An 18,693-nucleotide genomic window follows, 5' to 3' on the forward strand; every position below is an offset into this window, starting at 1 on the left:
ACCGTCTCAAACCATGCATCAAAATAGCCTAACGGAACACGGGAAGAGGGAAGAGAAATAAGCAGACCGAGAGAAAGTGAAGTCCTGGAGAAGCTAGACGAGCCAACCAAGAAGGGAGAGGATGCCTAACAACTCGGGAGCTGGCCTCTGCCAATACGTAGGAACGGAGGGCGGTGGTCAGGACTAAAAGGAAGGACAATGTCCTAAAAGGTGCCTAAACAGACCTAAACAAAGGAACATGCATGCATGAACACTGAGGCTAAGGAGCGATGTAGGCTACGAGCTCAACAGAGCTTAGGAATCCCGTGAAAAGTAAGCATAAATAAACATGGAAAACCTGCACAACGCATAAATGTAAGCATATACTGTCTAATATTCAAGCTACAACGGTGTAGGAGACCAAGAAAGAAGCATGAAACAATGAAAACAGGTGGGGACGAGCTGCCCGAGACGACTCTATAACCAGGCCGAAGGAGGCGCCGTCTATAACCTAAATAAAGTTGGTTAAACGGGTCCCTGGCCGGCTAAATTAAGTGAAACACTTCTAGCAGTACTTAACTTAGATGTGGCGATGGCTTGGAGTTCCATGATAAGGATAAATCCACAAATTCAAAGCACAAAACACAGCTTAGAAAAAAAACACGTGTGCACAAGATGGTGCTAACGAAAAGGATGACCGCTAGAGGCGCTAGTGATGGCGTCGGGAGCGCTAGTAGTAGTAGTAGCTGGATGCGGGCCTTGCATCGGCCCTCTCAGGTAGGAGGATTTTGTGGAAGGATGGATCTAAATGGTAAGAGACCCGTGGTAGTGGTTTCACTCGCCCCAGAAACCATACCAACACCTTTTATATAAGGTGAGCGAGTCAGAATATTCTGACATTCCAATTTAGCTTTTGTTCATGCAACTTACCTGTCAGATATATATATAGCTGATAATTTCCGACACCGACAGAATTTAAAACTTACGACACACGTAGTGGGAGTCAGGTGGTTAGTACCCATTCCCGCCGCTGGGAGGCGGGTATCAGGAACCATTCCCATTTTCTATTCATAATTTGTTCCGATACGTAATACAAACCCTCGGTCCTTTAACAATAGGAAGTAGCTAGCGGCAGCTGGAACGGTCGTAAGCTTCGAACAAGGGGAGAACGGTAGTTAACTGCTTGTCCGATCGTCGCGCGCCGCGCGACTGGGAGGTAAACAAATCACTTTTGCTTTTGGCCGTGTGTGGATAGGACGTGCTCGTCATCGCTCTGCCCGCTTTGTCGTTTGCTTTGAGTTTTTGAGTATTTGCCCTCTTTTCCTGTGTGATTGAGAGTAATTGTAAGTACTTTGCATTTCTTTTGTTCATTTATGATGAGTGAGGAAGAAATGGAGATTTCGCCACGCCCTCCGGTCGCCCGTAGAGTGTGTCCCGGGCTGGAGGGGCGTAGATGTGGAGGATTCAGATCGTTTGTTGATGTAGATCCTCACGAGGTTTGTACTCGTTGTCGGGGGCGAGAGTGCTCCCGCAACGAGCCATGTGTAACGTGTATGCATTGGTCCGAGGCGCAGTGGGTGCTGTACGAGGGCAGGAAGAGACTTAGGCCGCCCAAGAAGTCATCGGAAAGTCCAGTGACTCCTTTGGTAACGGACACTTCGTCCTCCTTCCTGCCCCCCGGCCAGCCCCCACGTTTCGCGCCTTCCCCTGCGGGGGGGTAGCGGAGTCCTTCTCCTCTCTCGATCCGTCGAGTGTGGAGGAGGGCGCCCGCTACCCGGACGTCCAGTTGTACTCGGGGTCTTCCGTCCGCTCTGGGTGGGGTTCTTCTTCCCCCAGGCGCGAGGAAGCCCCTCTAACTAACCCGACTGTTGCTTCCGCAGGTGTGCCATCAGCGAAGGACGACCTGGGACAGGTGTGGGAGTCGCTGGGACTGCAGGGAGTGCCGAGCATACAGGGGTTGATTCAGCGGTTGGCGGGGTCGGCAGTGGTCACTCATGGTACGGTAACCACTACAACAACCACAATCTCGACACCAGCATATGAGATGCCACCGCACCTGGTGTACACACACCACGTCATGTCGGTAACACCCACGGCGGCAATTCAGAAACCAATTCCTGCCGTGCCAAAGAGGACGGTGCCACCGCCACCTGGGTTCTTTGTATTGCCGACCCCGGACTTCCGCTGCCCAAAGAGTACCCCCCTGGACCTGCCGCCAGTGCCGAGGATGACGGTAGCTGCCGACAGGACGCCTGGCTCTCCTGTGGTACCTGCCGTGCCTGCCGTACCTGTTGCTGTCCCACCGCCGCTCATTCCCTTTCAGATCAGGTGCCTGCTGCTCATTCACTTTCAGATGTTCCTGCCGTTCCTGCTGTTCCCGGACCTGTTCCTGTTGTTCCTGCTGTTGGTGGTGCTGTCACAGTCTCAGGTCTTTCCGGACAGGTGCAGTCGGGCCCTGTTGCTTCGGCAACTGCCCCGGCTCCCTCCTGGATGGAAGACCTGACGTCTGTCCTGCGGAGCCTGGCGAAGAAGAAGGAAGGAAGGAAGAAGAAGGTGTCGTCGTCGTCTTCGTCGTCTTCTTCGTCGGTCTGCTGCCTCTCTCCTTCCCTTCGACTTCTAAGGGGCTAAACAGCCGAAGAAGAAGAAGGTTGCCTCCTCCCCCCTAAGAAGACTCCTTCGGGATCTTCTAAGGGCCCGGCTCGCTCAGGCGAGTTGGGGAGCTCTTCTGCTGGTCCTCCTGTTCCTTCGGGAACGGGGCCCGTCGCTTCTTCTGCAAAGAAGAAGTCGACGGGGACCAGAGGTGCACCAGCCTCGGCTGGTGCGTCCTCACCTGGTGCTAGCGGTTCTGCCGCTAAACCAGGTTCCGTCTCGGCCGCTTCTCGTTCGCGAGAAGCACCGAGTGGACGCTCTTCCAAAGAAGACCGTCCAGCCAAAGTTTTGACGCCCGAGCTCGCTCGCCGTCAAGACAGCGGTGCGGAGCAGAAGACTGGCGAGAGTCGTGCACACGACTCTCGCCAGGCCAGTGGACGTCTCGCAGCGATCAACTGGCTGCTCGGGCTGACGTGACGGTCGCTGACCCAGCCACGGGTTGAGGCGAGGAAGGAGTCCCCGCTGCCGCCGGTCCCAGCCACGGCTGGTACCAGCGGCTCGACGCGCCGAGAGGACGCTGGCCGGTCCTCGACGCGACAGAGAGCCTAGCAGGTCACCCGTCCGCCGCTCCGATGGGACCGGGCGGAGACGGTGACCAGCGGCAGCTCGCTGACGCTAGAGATCGGTCTCGACGTTCTCAGCCGAGCCAATCGCCCCAGGCGAGCGGCAAGGCTAGGCCTGCTGCTCCGACAGTCACCGCGGGAGTTGACGATCAGCAGCAGCCCTCCACGCACGCTGGTCCTGCCAGCGAGCGAGGGGGGAGCGTCAGGTCTGCCTCTCCCGTACCTTCAACCTCCTCGGGCTATACCGGGAGGAGCGAGGTACCGAGGAGCGATCACGAGAGGTGCGCCGCTCGTGACCCAGCTATGACGCCGTACGGCTCAGGCACGGTTTTAGGACCGACCAGAACGTTACGCGCAAGTAGTTGGAGGCGACCGTCAGGGGTCTGTCGCTGTTCCTCCTTCTGAAGGAGGAGTATTCGCGGGGATATGCTCTTGCTGGAGGGACTGGACGGTCCTACTCCACAAGACGCAGTAACTCCCGAGATACAGAGGAACTTTGCAGAGGTCATTAAGCTGATGCGTCTGCATAATGACCTTGCGGAAGGATCGCCGCTACCACCGGCAGAGCCCAACGTCCCGGCTCGAATCATTTTGGGGTCCCAAGAGGGAGCCCAAAATGATGGTGGGGTTACCGCGATCTGAGCTTGCAGACTCAGTCCTGGATCAGGTGGAGAATCTCGTCTCAGGACGGGAGGACTCGCTAGTCCGGACGGTCTTCTAAGCTGCTTCCTCCTCCTCTACAGCGGCAGAGGCGATTCTACGTGCCTTCGGAAGACCCGATACTGCCTAAACAGGTTAACCCGGAGTTAGCGAGGCTGACTCCAGGTGTGTCCCCTGCAGCAGCTCCTGTCGGAGAACCTATGGTTCTCGCAGCAGGAGCACTTGCACTGGAATCTACCGCTATGGCAGCATTCCAGGCAGTTTCCTGGTTGGATTTGTGGTCCCTCACAATATCCAAAGTAGCGGCCGCTCTGGGGAGTTCTGCTCTCGAAGACGACGGGGCTTCTTTTAGGAGACTGTGCCAGTCTGGAGGAAGAGCAATCTCTTACCTCGCCCATCAGACTGCTAACCTGTGGGCCAACTTGGTTCTTCGACGTAGGACGCAGTCCTTACCCGAGTGACCAAGGGGGCCGGGAGTGAGGCGGCACTCGGGCTTCGAAATGGACCTCTTAGGAGTTCCCCAGCTCTCTTTCCTGGAGAGATGGTGGACGCTGCGGTGGAAAGGCGGCGCACTGACGAGAGTGACCGCTTAGTTCACCAGGCAGTCTCGTGAACGGTTACTGGGCAATCTCGAGCGACTGCGGCCAAACCAAAGAGCTTGCTAGCGCTTCCACGGCGGCGAAGACGGTTGCACCGTCCAAACCCCGTGTGAAGACTCCTGTTGTTTCAACTTCTGCTAGAGGAGGCCGCAACCAGCCCTCCTCCCAGCCCTCCTTTCCCCGAGGAGGTGCTGGAAAGAAGTCGAAACGAGGAGGGAAACGCTAGGGACGGCGTTCCCCCTCACCTGCTGCCGAAGTGGGGGGGTGCCTAGCGAGCCATTGGGCGACTTGGCAGCGCTACGGCGCCGAGAACTGGATAGTAGACGTCCTTCGGGAGGGATATCTACTACCCTTCGAGTCTCGGCCCCCCCTCATCTCCAAACGGTCCACCTACAGACCTATGTCCGGGGATCAGCAAAGGACAACGCTCTTCGACAGGAGATCAAGACCATGCTGGCGAAACGAGCTGTAGAAATCGTGGAGGACCAGTCACCGGGCTTTTACAGCCGCCTCTTCCTAGTGGAGAAGGCTCGGGGGGCTGGCGTCCGGTGATAGACCTCTCTCCCCTGAACCGCTTCGTTCGCACGACGCGGTTCACGATGGAGTCGGCACGCTCGGTGCTCGACTCGATCAGGGGGAACGATTTCATGCTTTCAGTGGACTGAAGGAGCGGTATTCTTTTTCAAATACCCATCCATCAGTCCTCCAGAAAGTACCTCCGCTTCATCTTCGACGGGACGGTGTACCAATTCAGGGCACTTTGTTTCGGTCTCTCAACCGCCCCACAGGTGTTCACGCGAGTGTTCACTCTGGTGTCGGCTTGGGCCCATTCGTACGGGATACGTCTTCTGAGGTATCTCGACGATTGGCTAGTCCTGGCGAGCTCCCGCTCGCAGTTGCTACAGGACACGAGATCGACTCCTCAAGTTTTGTCGCGATCTGGGGATCGTGATAAACTACGAGAAGTCCGCTCTCGAACCCAAGCCAGAAGATGAAGTACCTGGGTATGCTGATAGACACGGTAGCAGGGCAGGTCTTTCCGCAGACTTGCGTATCAGCAAATTCAGGGAGGCAGCCGGCCGGTTCCTGTCTCGGCAGGAACAGGCAGCACAGCAATGGCAAGTCGTGATCGGCCATCTGTCGTCACTTCGAGAAGTTAGTCCCCCTCACGGGCGTCTTCACCTGCGGTCTCTCCAGTGGAGGCTAAGGGAGAGTTGGTCTCAGGCCAAGGATCCTCCTTACTTTCCCGTGGCTATCACGGACAAGGTGAGGCAGGACCTAGCCTGGTGGCTCGACGACAAGAACATCTTAAGAGGAGGGTGCCCATACGCACTTCCCCCCCGGAGATGCTTCTGTTCTCAGACGCATCGACCGAGGGATGGGGCGCACACCTGGAGGAGTTGCTTGACTGCAGGTGTGTGGGACCATCACGAAAAGCACCTTCACATCAATGTCATGGAGCTCAAGGCGGGCGTCAAACGCTTCTCCAAGAGTTTCAGGACCGCTTGGTGGGGACACTCAGTGGGTGTTGATGTGCGACAACACCACAGTAGTGGCATATGTCAACAAGCAGGGGGGCTAGTGTCTCTTCCGCTCCATCAGTTGACGGTGCAGCGGTGCACGAGTGGGCCACGGCTCACTCGATAGAGCTGTCAGCACGCTACATTCCAGGCAAGAGGAATGTAGTAGCAGACAAGCTCAGCCGTCGGATCAGGTGATAGGGACCGAATGGTCTCTACACCAAGACGTTAGCGGAAAGGCTCTTCAACCTGTGGGGGCGACGGTCGTAGACCTGTTCGCCACCCGGCACAACAGAAAACTTCAGGTTTTCTTTTCAGCTGTGCCGGACCCATGGGCAGCTGCAGAGACGCTCTCCAACACCCCTGGGACAACCTCTTCGCTTACGCCTTTCCTCCCTTCTGTCTGATTCGGAAAGTGATCAGTCGAGCGCTGGTCACTCCCAATCTCATAATGATCCTGGTGGCTCCCAAACAGCCTCAAGCCGTTTGGTATCCGGACCTGCTGGCTCTTCTTGCGGACGCACCGAGAGAGCTACCCACTTGGCACAACCTTCTAGCCCAGACACACGTAGAAACGGTACCACCGAAGCAGTCCAGTCCCTTTCAACTTCACGGTCTGGCTGTTATCCACCATCTCTTGCGAACGAGAGGCTTTTCTCGTAGCGCAGCAACAGAGATGGCTGGGACACGTCCGACAGTCCTCTGCAGCTGTGTACCAGGGGAAGTGGGCCGTCTTCTGTGGTTGGTGTCGTAGACAGGGTCTGTCTCCTCTCAGAGCCACTCTTCAGCAGGTAGCGGATTTCCTCGTGTTTCTTCGCCGAGAGAAGCTCCTCTCAGTACCCACAGTTAAAGGATATAGAGCCGCCCTGGCTCTCGTCCTAAAACTGAGGGGACTGGACATCTCGAATTCGTTCGAGATCTCCTTGCTAATGAGGAGCTTCGAAAGGTCTTGCCCACCCAGGGAACTCAGGCCCCCTGCGTGGATGTGACTCTCGTACTTAGGAGTTTGACTCGAAGACCCTTCGAGCCACTCCGAGAGTCGTCAGACAGGGATCTGACCCTCAAGACCCTCTTCTTGCTGGCCCTGGCATCGGCGAAGAGAGTAGGGGAACTACATGGCCTTTCTTATGATGTTAAACACACCAGAGGCTGGGGATCTGTGACGCTCGATTTCGTCCCGAACTTCGTAGCTAAGACTCAGAATCCGTCGATCCCTGACGACAGGTTCGAGTCTTTCACGATCCCCTCCCTTCTGGACTTCACCGATAACGATGCGGATGAGATGCTGCTTTGTCCTGTGAGGGCGCTACGGCGCTATCTGAAGAGAACTCGACATCTCAGGCCTGAGTGTCGACGCCTCTTCGTTAGCACTGGGGTTACCAAGAAAGAAGTTTCCAAGAAACAACGCTTTCTTTCTGGCTGCGTGAGGTGATCAGGAGAGCGTACGAGGCTGATGGTAGCGACGACATCCGTACGCTCCGACCGAGGAGCCCACGAAGTCAGAGGTATCGGACCCTCCTTAGCGTTCCGAAAGAACTTCTCCGTGGCGCAGGTCCTGAAGGCAGGTGTCTGGGCCAACCAGACCACCTTCACGTCCTCCTACCTTCGGGATATTGCCCACAAGTCCTTGGATACTTTTTCCTTGGGACCTGTGGTGGCTGCTCAACACGTTGTGTAAGCTTACCCAGCACCCGAGCAGGCAGAACAGCATCGATTCCTGGTATGACTGGGAGAATGAATGTGCGAATGAGAGAGTGACTGGCTTCTCTTCACCATCTTTCTCTACCTCTACCTGTGGGCAGAGGGATACGGTCGTTACCACGCTGGAAGGGAGTCAGATGCAGGTAAGCTATTCAACAGAGCTCCATCCTATCTCTTTAACTAGAGATAGGAGTGTATATCTCCACCACTTTCTCCAACAAGGGGGAGAAAGTGGATGCCTACATGAGACAAACCCATTACTTTACATTTGCTCATGTAAAGGAAAAAGTTCTTACAATGCTGGTACAAAGAGATACGCTTGCCTCTCTCTTAGTACTCGGCCCAGAGGTCTGACCATTGATCCTGCGGTGCACACCCCGATCAATCGGACAGAGGCTTGGATCCTCCCTTCGCGCTTACGACCAGGGAGGCATTCCAGGGATGGACGAACACCAGTCTGTTCATCAAAAGACTCAGATTCCTCCCACCAAGAAGTGAGTCTTCCTATTGTTAAAGGACCGAGGGTTTGTATTACGTATCGGAACAAATGACTTTGTCGAAAATTGCATTTTTCCTAACTATACAAACCTGAGGTCCTTTACATATAGTCCCTCCTCATGCCACCCCTCACTCTGCGTATTTTGCATGGGCCAAAAGCAAAAGTGATTTGTTTACCTGCGCGACGATCGGACAAGCAGTTAACTACCGTTCTCCCACCCTTGTTCGAAGCTTACGACCGTTCCAGCTGCCGCTAGCTACTTCCTATTGTTAAAGGACCTCAGGTTTGTATAGTTAGGAAAAATGCAATTTTCGACAAATTGTCATTTTTCTGTCGCCGGTGTTGTGAACATCTGTTTACAGCACCTCCGTCTGGATTTGGAAACTTTTTGCTACTTGAGTATCCCTTTTGGTTCTTTTTTGGATTAATTGACTTGGATCGGTGGCTAGGCACACGTTATTAGTGGATTGATTTGATTTTGGTTTGGATTTCTCTTGGATAATATGTCAGGGTGTAGTACAGCTAGCGCTAGATTTTGCTCTAGGACTGATTGTAGAGGTAGGCTACTGAAAGCTTCAGTAGACCCACATACGGTATGTAAGAGTTGCAGGGAGCATGAATGTGTGTATGAAAGCCGTTGCAAGGAGTGCGAAAGATTAACAGATTCTGAGTGGAAGGCGTATGATACCTATCTTAGGAAACTTGAAAAGGATAGGTTAAGGAGGTCTTCCTCCAGGAGTGTTTCAGGTGTGCAAGAAATTAATGTTTCTCCTGTTTACCCTCCTTCTGTTAATGCTCCTAACCCTGTAGTGTTGCCTCCGGGCCCTGAAGCAGTGTCAGTAGAGAGTAATACTTTGTCCTTAATTTTGGAGTCGATTCGAAATTTAGAATCGAAAGTGTTGGCTCTTGAGAGCAAAAGTGATGTGCAGAAGTGCAGTGATACCCCTTGTGTAGTGGAGGGTGCGTCAGATCGGCCTCGTTTCGCCTCTAGGCCTGGACCTCTGCTTGACTCCCAGGACCCGGGGAGGGAGCATGTCGAAAGCCGAAGGAGGGTTACAAGGAACCCCCACCGATCTGGCGTGCCTTCGGCAGTTACTGATGAAAATCCCCAGACTGGCCAGGGAGCGTGCGCGTGCACGTCTCCTCAAGGAGTGTTTTTCGTCATCGGAGGCTTCATCCCCACGTAAAGGGTGGAGTTCTCACGGTGCTTCCCGTCCGCTGAAAAGGACGGCGCGTGTTGTTGACGCTTCACGTCCTAGTTCTCCGAATCTGCGATCTTCTCCTGACAGTGCGTTCGCTGCTTTTCCGCCGCAGAAAAGGCGTAGAGAGTCTTCGGACTTGGTATTCGGGTAGTTCGTGCGAGCGATACAGTCGCTCTAGAGCTCGGAGGAGGCCGTACCTGGGAGGGGGAGGGAGGCGTCCCTCACCGCTCTCCTGCTCACAGGATCAGTCCCTCCCCGGAGCAGGAAGATTCGCCAACCAAGAGGATGCTTCAGTCACTGCAGCAACAACTTCAGGACGTTCTTGCTTCTAGAGAGTCTCTTCCGCGTCGTAGAAAGGATGAGAAGCTTCCTGTGAAGAAGTCTAGACCTTCTCTTTCTCCTCGCTCGACTCTCTCTTCGTTCGAGTCTTCCTCTAGAGTTCGTTCTGCTCCCCAGCAGCTCTTTAGAGGAGGTGAGAAGTTTGTTTCTCGCTCTCAGGATGAGATATCTCCCGCTCGCAAGTCTTCGAATGTTCGCAAGCGAGCGGTGGACGCTGAGCGCGCTTCTGTGCAAGTGCGCGCTTCCGTTGCCGCCAAACACGCACCTGTTGTTGATAAACGTGCACCAGTGGACGGCAGCCGCGCGCTGGCGGCCGCTCGGCGCGCGCCAGTGGACGCCAAGCGTGCACTAGTGGACGCTCGGTGTGCGCCAGTGGACGCCAGGCGTGTTTTAGTAGATGTCGAGCGCGCACCTGTCGGCGCCAAACGTGTGGATTCGGACGCCAAGCGCGCGCTGGTGGACGCCAGTTCCTCACCAACGCAAGTTCAGGTGGAAGAAGGAACCCTACCTGTTTCGTCATTTTTCTTCAGAATTTCCTCCTACTTCTCCAGTTTCTGAGGAAGGAGTTAGCGATAATTTAGTCGAAGCAGAGGAAGAGCAGCAGCCAGCTCCTGTCTCATCGGACTATAAAGTTTTGATGCGTCTTCTACAGTCGGAGTTTGGAGAAACTTTCCAACCGGAAGCCCCTCGTACTCCCCCTTCTCAATTTTCTTCTTTTAAAGCATCGAAGGCATCGGGGTTCGTTAAAATGAAGAAGTCGCTTTCCACGAAGCAAGCGTTCCGGAAAGTCCATGAGTGGATGGAGAAGAGGAAAGCGTCAGGAAAGTCCTCTTTGGCTTTACCGCCATCAAGACTCTGCGGTAAAGGAGGCATGGGGGGGGGTGGTATGAGACGGGAGAGGACGTAGGTGTTAAACTACCAGCCTCGGCTCAGGGTGATTTCGGGAGCATCGTGGACGCCTCCAGAAGAGCCCTTCTGTCTTCATCAAAAGTCACTTGGACCCATAACGAGTTCGACTTCCATCTAAAAGGCCTCTTCAGGACTCTAGAGGTCTTCAACTTTCTCGACTGGTGTCTTTGGAGTTTTTGGATGCCAGGTCAAGGAGTTCTGATACTATTAGTCTGGGGAGCTGTCCAGTGTACTTTCTTGTATGGACAAGGCCGTCAGGATGGTTCTGAGGAGTTGGCTACTCAACTTTAGCTCGGGGATTCTCAAGAAGAGAGCACTCTTCTGTAACTTCACAGCCAAATCCGTCTCTCCAGCGCAAAAGGCGGACTTGCTCTTCGCTCCGTTTTCAGACCATCTCTTCCCCCAGACTATGGTTAAGGACATAGCATCGAGCCTTCAGGAGAAGGCAACGCAAGATCTTCTGGCTCAGTCTTCTAGAAGACCAGCAGCTGCTTCCTCTTCTGGAGTTTCGTTTACCAAGAAACCGAAGCCCTTTCGTGCTGGATCTTCCTCGAAAACAGCCTCTCGAGGAAGAGGCTCTTCCAGAGGGAAAATCCCTGCTCCATCAAAGAGTAGGAAGTGATTTTGGAAGTCCTTCAGACGCCGGTAGGAGCCAGGCTTCTTCTGTTCACGAAAGCCTGGGAAGAGAGAGATGCCGACCCTTGGTCGCTAGATGTTGTGAGGAAAGGTTACAGGATCCCGTTCTTGAAGTCACCCCCGCTATCCTCAACACCAAAGGATTTGTCTCCCTCTTATCGAGGAGAGAAACAGAAAGTGCTTTTCGATCTGCTGGAACAAATGATCAAGAAGCAAGTGGTGGAACAGGTCTTCGACCTGGAATCTCCAGGCTTCTTTTACAACCGTCTGTTCCTAGTGCCAAAACATTCGGGGGGGTGGCAGCCTAAACCTCTTCGTCATAAAGAAGAAATTCAAGATGGAGACGCCTCAATCTGTGCTGTCAGCTTTGAGACCGGGGGATTGGATGGTCTCACTAGACCTCCAAGACGCGTATTTTCACGTCCCCATCCATCCCCAATCAGGAAATACCTGCGATTTGTCCTGAAGGGGAAGGTATTCCAATTCAGGGCACTTTGCTTCGGTCTGACCACAGCGCCGATGGTTTTTCACCATTCTGATGAAGAACGTGGCAAGGCTGCTTCATCTGGAGAATATAAGGATCTCTCTCTACCTAGACGACTGGCTTATTCGAGCTTCATCGCGAGACCGGTGTCTGGAGGACCTGCACACGACCATGTCGTTAGCAAAGTCCCTGGGGCTTCTGGTAAACCTCGAAAAGTCGCATTTGACTCCTTCTCAATCTTTAGTCTATCTGGGGATTCAGATGGACTCAGTGGCTTTTCGGGCTTTTCCGTCCCAGGGGCGACAACTTCAATGCTTGGAAAAAGTGGCGACCTTTCTGGGGAAGGAAACATGCTCGGTGAGGGAATGGATGAGTTTGCTGGGGACCATTTCCTCACTGGAGAAGTTTGTTTCTCTGGGAAGGCTGCACCTCAGACCTCTTCAATTCTTCCTAGCCAACAGTTGGAAGAACAAACAAGATCTGGAGGCGATCTTGTGTTTTAACGAGAGAGGTGAAGGATCACCTAAGTTGGTGGTCAGATACAGAAGCTCGCAGAAGGGCTCTCCCTCAAACTTCGGAACCCCGACCTAGTGTTGTTTTCCGACGCGTCGTCCAGGGGTTGGGGAGGGGGCAACACTAGGAGGGAAAGAAGTGTCGGGCACCTGGAGAGGGAACTGGTGCCCTGGCACATCAATCTGAAAGAGCTGTCAGCGATTTACCTGGCGCTCAGGTTCTTCCAGGAAGAAATATCCGGCAAAGTCATTCAGATCAACTTTTTTTTCTCGGACAACACCACAGCACTGGCATACCTAAGAAATCAAGGGGGAACTCACTCGCCTTCTCTGTTTGCCATCGCAAAGGAACTCCTTTTATGGGCGAAAGCGCAAGACGTCACTATCCTGACAAGGTTCGTGTCAGGAGTACAGAATGTTCGAGCGGACCTTCTCAGTCGACGAGGACAGCTTTTGCCGACAGAGTGGACCCTTCACCAAGAGGTTTGCCAGTCGCTGTGGACCTGTGGGGTTGTCCGCAGGTGGATGTCTTCGCAACTTCCAGGACGAAAAGACTTCAGCTGTATTGCTCCCCAGTTCTGGACCCGGGAGCAGTCGCAGTAGACGCCCTACTTTGGAGTTGGTCGGGTCTAGACATATACGCTTTTCCCCCGCTCAAGATCCTCGGGGAAGTGATGAGGAAGTTCGCGGCAGGAAGGAGCGAGGATGACACTCATCGCCCCCTTCTGGCCAGCAGCCGACTGGTTCACAGAGGTGATGTCCTTCCTGGTAGACTTTCCGAGGACTCTGCCCTTAAGGAAGATCTACTCAGACAGCCCCACTTCGAGAGGTACCACAAAAACCTCCCCGCTCTGAGTCTGACTGCGTTCAGACTATCAAGAAGTTGGCCAGAGCGAGGGGTTTTTCAAGACCTGTGGCGAAGGCGATTGCCACCGCAAGGAGGCCCTCCTCAATCGCTCTGTACCAATCGAAGTGGGCTGTCTTCAGATCCTGGTGCAGGAAGAAGGGCATTTCCTCCACCACAACCTCTGTGAGCCAGATAGCTGACTTCCTTCTTTATCTGAGAGAGGAAGTGAAGGTGGCTGTTCCAACTATTAAAGGCTACAGGAGCGTGCTTTCTGTAGTCTTCAGGCACAGAGGACTCGATTTGACTAATAATAAAGACATTCATGATCTCATTAGATCTTTCGAGACTAAGAAGGTCATCCACCCTAAAGTACCCTCGTGAACTTGGATGTGGTGCTCAAGTTTTGATGTAGAGTCACTTCGAACCGCTTCATTCAGTTTCTATGAGGAATCTGACGAAGAAAACGATCTTCCTAACCGCTCTGGCGACGGCGAAGAGGGTTAGCAAAATCCAGGCCATTAGCAAGCAGATTGGGTTTTCAGACAATAATGCGATTTGTTCTTTAAGTCCCGCGTTCTTAGCAAAGAACGAGAATCCTTCCAACCCGTGGCCGAGGACCTTTGAAATCAAAGGGTTGTCAGAAATAGTGGGAAATGAACGTGAGAGATTCCTGTGTCCTGTCAGGGCTCTAAAGTTCTATCTGCAGAGAACTAAAGCTTGCAGAGGTTCGTCTGACAATTTGTGGTGTTCAGTGAGGAAGCCTGATCTTCCTATGTCGAAAAAACGCACACTGGCGTTCTTCATCAGAAGTACGATTAAAGAAGCTCATGATAAGTGCAGTGATAGTGATTTGAAGCTTCTGAAAGTGAAAGCTCATGAGGTGAGAGCTATTGCTACTTCGGTAGCTTTTCACAAAAATATGGGGCTCAAAGATATTTTGAATGCCACATTTGGAGAAGCAATTCGGTGTTCGCTTCACACTACTACCTGCGGGAGGTGAAAGTGACATACGAAAAAATTGCTTCTCCCTCGGACCGTACATTGACTGCAGACACTGTTTTTGGGTTTGGGGCAGGAGGTAACACTCAATCCTATCCTTTAGGGATTAGGGGGGTTTTTTAACTTGTGTTTTATGGTTGTGGGGTGACTGCCTGGGGCGGGTCTCCCTTCCATTAGCTTAGTTAAGTGGGATACCTTTGGTAAACTAAGCCAGGTGGTTGTATTTTGTCTCGTTGCCCTCATTAGTATGGTCCATGGTCTAGTCACGTCGTGTCCTCGCCCCTGTTGACAGATCATCTGGAGTGCACCAGCTTCATAGGTCTCTACCTTGCTGGCAACTAGTAGCACAAGCAGACTTACGTGGCAGTAATCACGAAGCCAGCTATGCTAACAGTAAGGAACCCAAGGTATCAAATATCTGCATATATGTGTTTCCTAAATCCTCTATTCTGTCTCTCCCACCACCAAAGGTGGGATTCAGCTATATATATATCTGACAGGTAAGTTGCATGAACAAAATGATATTGTAATTATACAATTAAGTTTGTTCATACTTACCTGGCAGATATATATAATTAATTACCCGCCCACCTCCCCTCAGGAGACAGTGGAAATAAAAATTATGAATAGAAAATGGGAATGGTTCCTGATACCCGCCTCCCAGTGGCGGGAATGGGTACTAACCACCTGACTCCCACTACGTGTGTCGTAAGTTTTAAATTCTGTCGGTGTCGGAAATTATCAGCTATATATATATCTGCCAGGTAAGTATGAACAAACTTAATTGTATCATTACAATATCATTTTTCTCTGGTAATGTTAGCAATATTTACCTTAGAAATGTGTGCTAAAGGGACATTTAACGAAGCGGCACAGGCTGAGCCCAGAAATATAAATATTTTAGCATTTCAAAGTTTATTTTGATATTTACCAAGTAATTCCAATTAGATTTTATAAAGTATGCAGAGGAATGTTCTATTGCTTTCTTGTAGTATATAGTAATTGAATCTTGCCAATCAACAGAGCCTGCAGGGTAGTTAAAATAATCACAAAGATGATCTCGTTGAGTCTTGCTAGTTGTGGTTCCTCTCTGACAGCTAGGGTAGTCAGACTCAGGTCTCTCCACTCCATCCATCAAATGACAAAGAACAGCTCTAATACCATATGAGCTACTGTCTGCAATAACAGCTAGTGGTAACTTTGGATCAAAATGCATGAGAGCACTTACACTCTGTGGATGCAGATTCAGTTCTTTACCCCATGCCTGAGGAGTTTTTACTTTTAGCAGATGCTTGAGGCAAAAACCTCTTATAGAAGTTAAGAAGCCCTAGAAAGGCTCACAACTGAGTCACATTATTGAGGGTAGGAGCTTCTGTGATGGCTTGGACTTTTTCCTTAGTGGGAAAGATACCTTCCTGGTCAATCATACAGCTAAAGTATGAAACACTAGTGACGCCAATAGTACACTTCTCTAAGCTTAACATTAGTTCAGCGGTCTGAAGTGCTGCTAAAACCTGCTTGAGACATTCATTATGTTGTATTTCAGTAGCACCTGTAATTAGAATATTGTCCAGATGACTTAGCAAAATACAACAGGGATATCCTTCAATAACTCCTCTGTAGGCTGCTGGGAAATTCCTGGAGCCACTGAGATCCCAAAACTTAACCGGCTATACTAAAACAACCCTTTGTGAATATTTATTACTGTATCACATTAACCTCATCCCATAACTCGTCGCCAGTGAAATGCGGTATATGCATAAACAATGTCAAAGATTATAGTTACAATTAAGGGTAATATATAGTAGAATACTTATGGTACATGTCTAGATATCTAGGATGACTGCAAAGCCGGCATGAGAGTTTTAGTAGTAGTTAGTATATAAACAATGTTCTTTGTCAGTCTTATACAGTCACAGTAGTCCTATTGTCTTAGTAGGATAATGTAAAATAGTATTGCAAGTAATTGTGCCTAATAGTCTGGACAGTAACAATATGTAGTTAATATCATTATAGTTAGTGGTTTCTTAGAAAGGGTTATTTCTAGTTGGTGCCTTGCTGGTCATCACTGTTCTTCTTCTTAGAAATCTCTCTCAGTCAGTGCATTAAGCCTTCTTGTTTTTTATTATAGGAACGATGATAGAATAAAATAGAAATATTACAATACTGCAAGACTCATAGCCAGCCAGGACTCGATCTGTATTTCATAGTCTGTGGAGGGGGACACATCAGCATTCCTGAAGGTTATGCAAAGTTAGGCTACCTTTGCTAGCTAAGGTTAGGCTATGTTAGGGAACCCTTGGTTATTTGATGATCAACCTGTTAGACTGACTAGTTGGTAAGTTTACTTTTAAAGCTATAATGTAGTATAAAGTTTTTACTACCTCTAAGTGCTCTGGTACATGAAATTCAGCAGAGTTCTGTGCATACTAGGAGGTTTGAGGGCTTATTGAAGACATTGTAAATTACATAATAGTTCATTAACATTTACTACTACAGCAGGCCCAGGGTAGACCTTGTAAATAACATTATATGTAATACGTACTTCATTAATCCTTACAACTGCATTGTAGTACTAGTAGTAGGGAAAATTCAGACTTAACCATGGTTATATGGACTGACAGTAGTCCTACATGCTGATTTATTAAGCTGCATGAATTTAATGTCAAATAGGGTTTAAGAAAATGCTTATTACAACATTCATTATTTTATTAACTCAAGAAGCAGGCGTGTAGGGAACTGCAAGTTGACTGTGATCTAAGACAGGTTAACTAGTACAGTTATAAAGATTTTCATGGAAGAAAAAATGTCACTATCTTGTGAAATATGATCCTCTGTTCTTGTGTGATCCTGTTTTTGTATGGAACTCAGTAATTTTATATTGATGGTCCAGCAGTGGGTGCCAAAAGTGGCTTTGTTGCTGCTGGTCTCTACAGCCGCTGCCGGTCTCTGCAGTCACTGCTGCTGCCATTTTTCAGAATCATCGCATAACAATGGCGCCTTAAGTGCACACGATCGTCACTTGTCTGTCCAATATTTCGCCTCTTTATGGGTAGAATGACATCACAAAACCAAATGCGCAGATGAGTTCCAAACTTGTCGCTAGAGCTGGACTACCTTGTCATATCTTTAGCATGCTTTTAACCATTGTAGTCAAGGCCTAAGCATCTGCTCTTGGATCTAAGCAATGTCTAGTATAAATGGTTCCTGTAAATTACATGACTTTCTTTGCATACCGTCACTAAACACTAACTAACCAGTTATGTGCAATCACTTACGCTAAGACTCACTATATACTTACAATCTCTAAACACTCACACTCACCAAACACACACTTACTATACACTCACGCTAAATAGCATTAAACAATCACTTAATACTCAACACTCATTAGGCACTAACTTTACACTAGATACTTGCTAATCACTCATAAAAATTCTAACAACTCACTAATACTCACTGTACCCAAAACACTTGGTAACATTCACTAAACACTCAATCCTAAACATTCATTACACAACATTTACTAAACATTCAATAAGCATTCACTATATACTAAATATTCACTATACACTAAAAGCTCACTAAACATTCACTAAGCATTCACTATACACTAAACACTCACCAAACCCTAAAGCCATTAAACACTAAATAATCACATAATAAACCCTAAATGTTCTGGAAACCCCTATACGCTCATTAAACTAAAGTCACAGAACATTACCTAATCACTCATTAAACATCGCTAAACACAAATCAGGTATTCACTAAACACTAACATTCACTAAACCTTAAACTCACTGTAAACATTCACTGAATACTTCTACACATTCAGCATTCACTAAGTACTTACACTCTAAACATTCATTGAATACTTTCACACTAAATATTCACTAAACCCTAAACACTCACTAAACATTCACTGAATACTTGAACACTAAGCATGACTCAACACTAACATTCACTAAACTGTAAACACTCGCCAAGTATTTACACCAAGCATTCACTGAATACTTAAAAAGTAAACATTTAATAAACCCTAAACACCTACTAAACAATCACCAAACATTCACTAGGTCCTAAACACTCACTAAATACTCATTAAACATTCAGGATAAAAAAAAAAATCACAATCAACTAAGCTCCTGTTCAATTTGGTTGGTTACCAGATTTTTAAAGATGGCCAGAAGGCTCTTCAGTGCCACATTGGTGGAAGACCACCTAACTATGTAAAGTAGTACTGGTATAAAGATAGCACCTCCAGATATTGTGTTGTCGTTTTGTGGTTTGATAACGTGGTCAAATAGCAATATGTGGCATCTCTGTGGGCCACACTGACTACGACTACATCTTTCTTTGCAAAAGAAAAAAATATATAACATTGTTTTAAATTTGGGAAATTTTAGTTAGTGTATAGGTACTTAGGACACAGGCTTCGATGAAACATATTGTTCAGAATTAGAAAATTAAATAATTTAGGTTACTTGGTAAGGTGAAAATTTGGCTTTCTTTGATTTTCGTATAGAAGACAGAACTAATTGCTGCTAGAAAAACGTAACTAATCATTAGCAGAAATTTTGTGGAGACAATGGCAA

Source organism: Macrobrachium nipponense, chromosome 24 (genome assembly GCF_015104395.2).
Source record: "Macrobrachium nipponense isolate FS-2020 chromosome 24, ASM1510439v2, whole genome shotgun sequence".
Classification (NCBI taxonomy): domain Eukaryota; kingdom Metazoa; phylum Arthropoda; class Malacostraca; order Decapoda; family Palaemonidae; genus Macrobrachium; species Macrobrachium nipponense.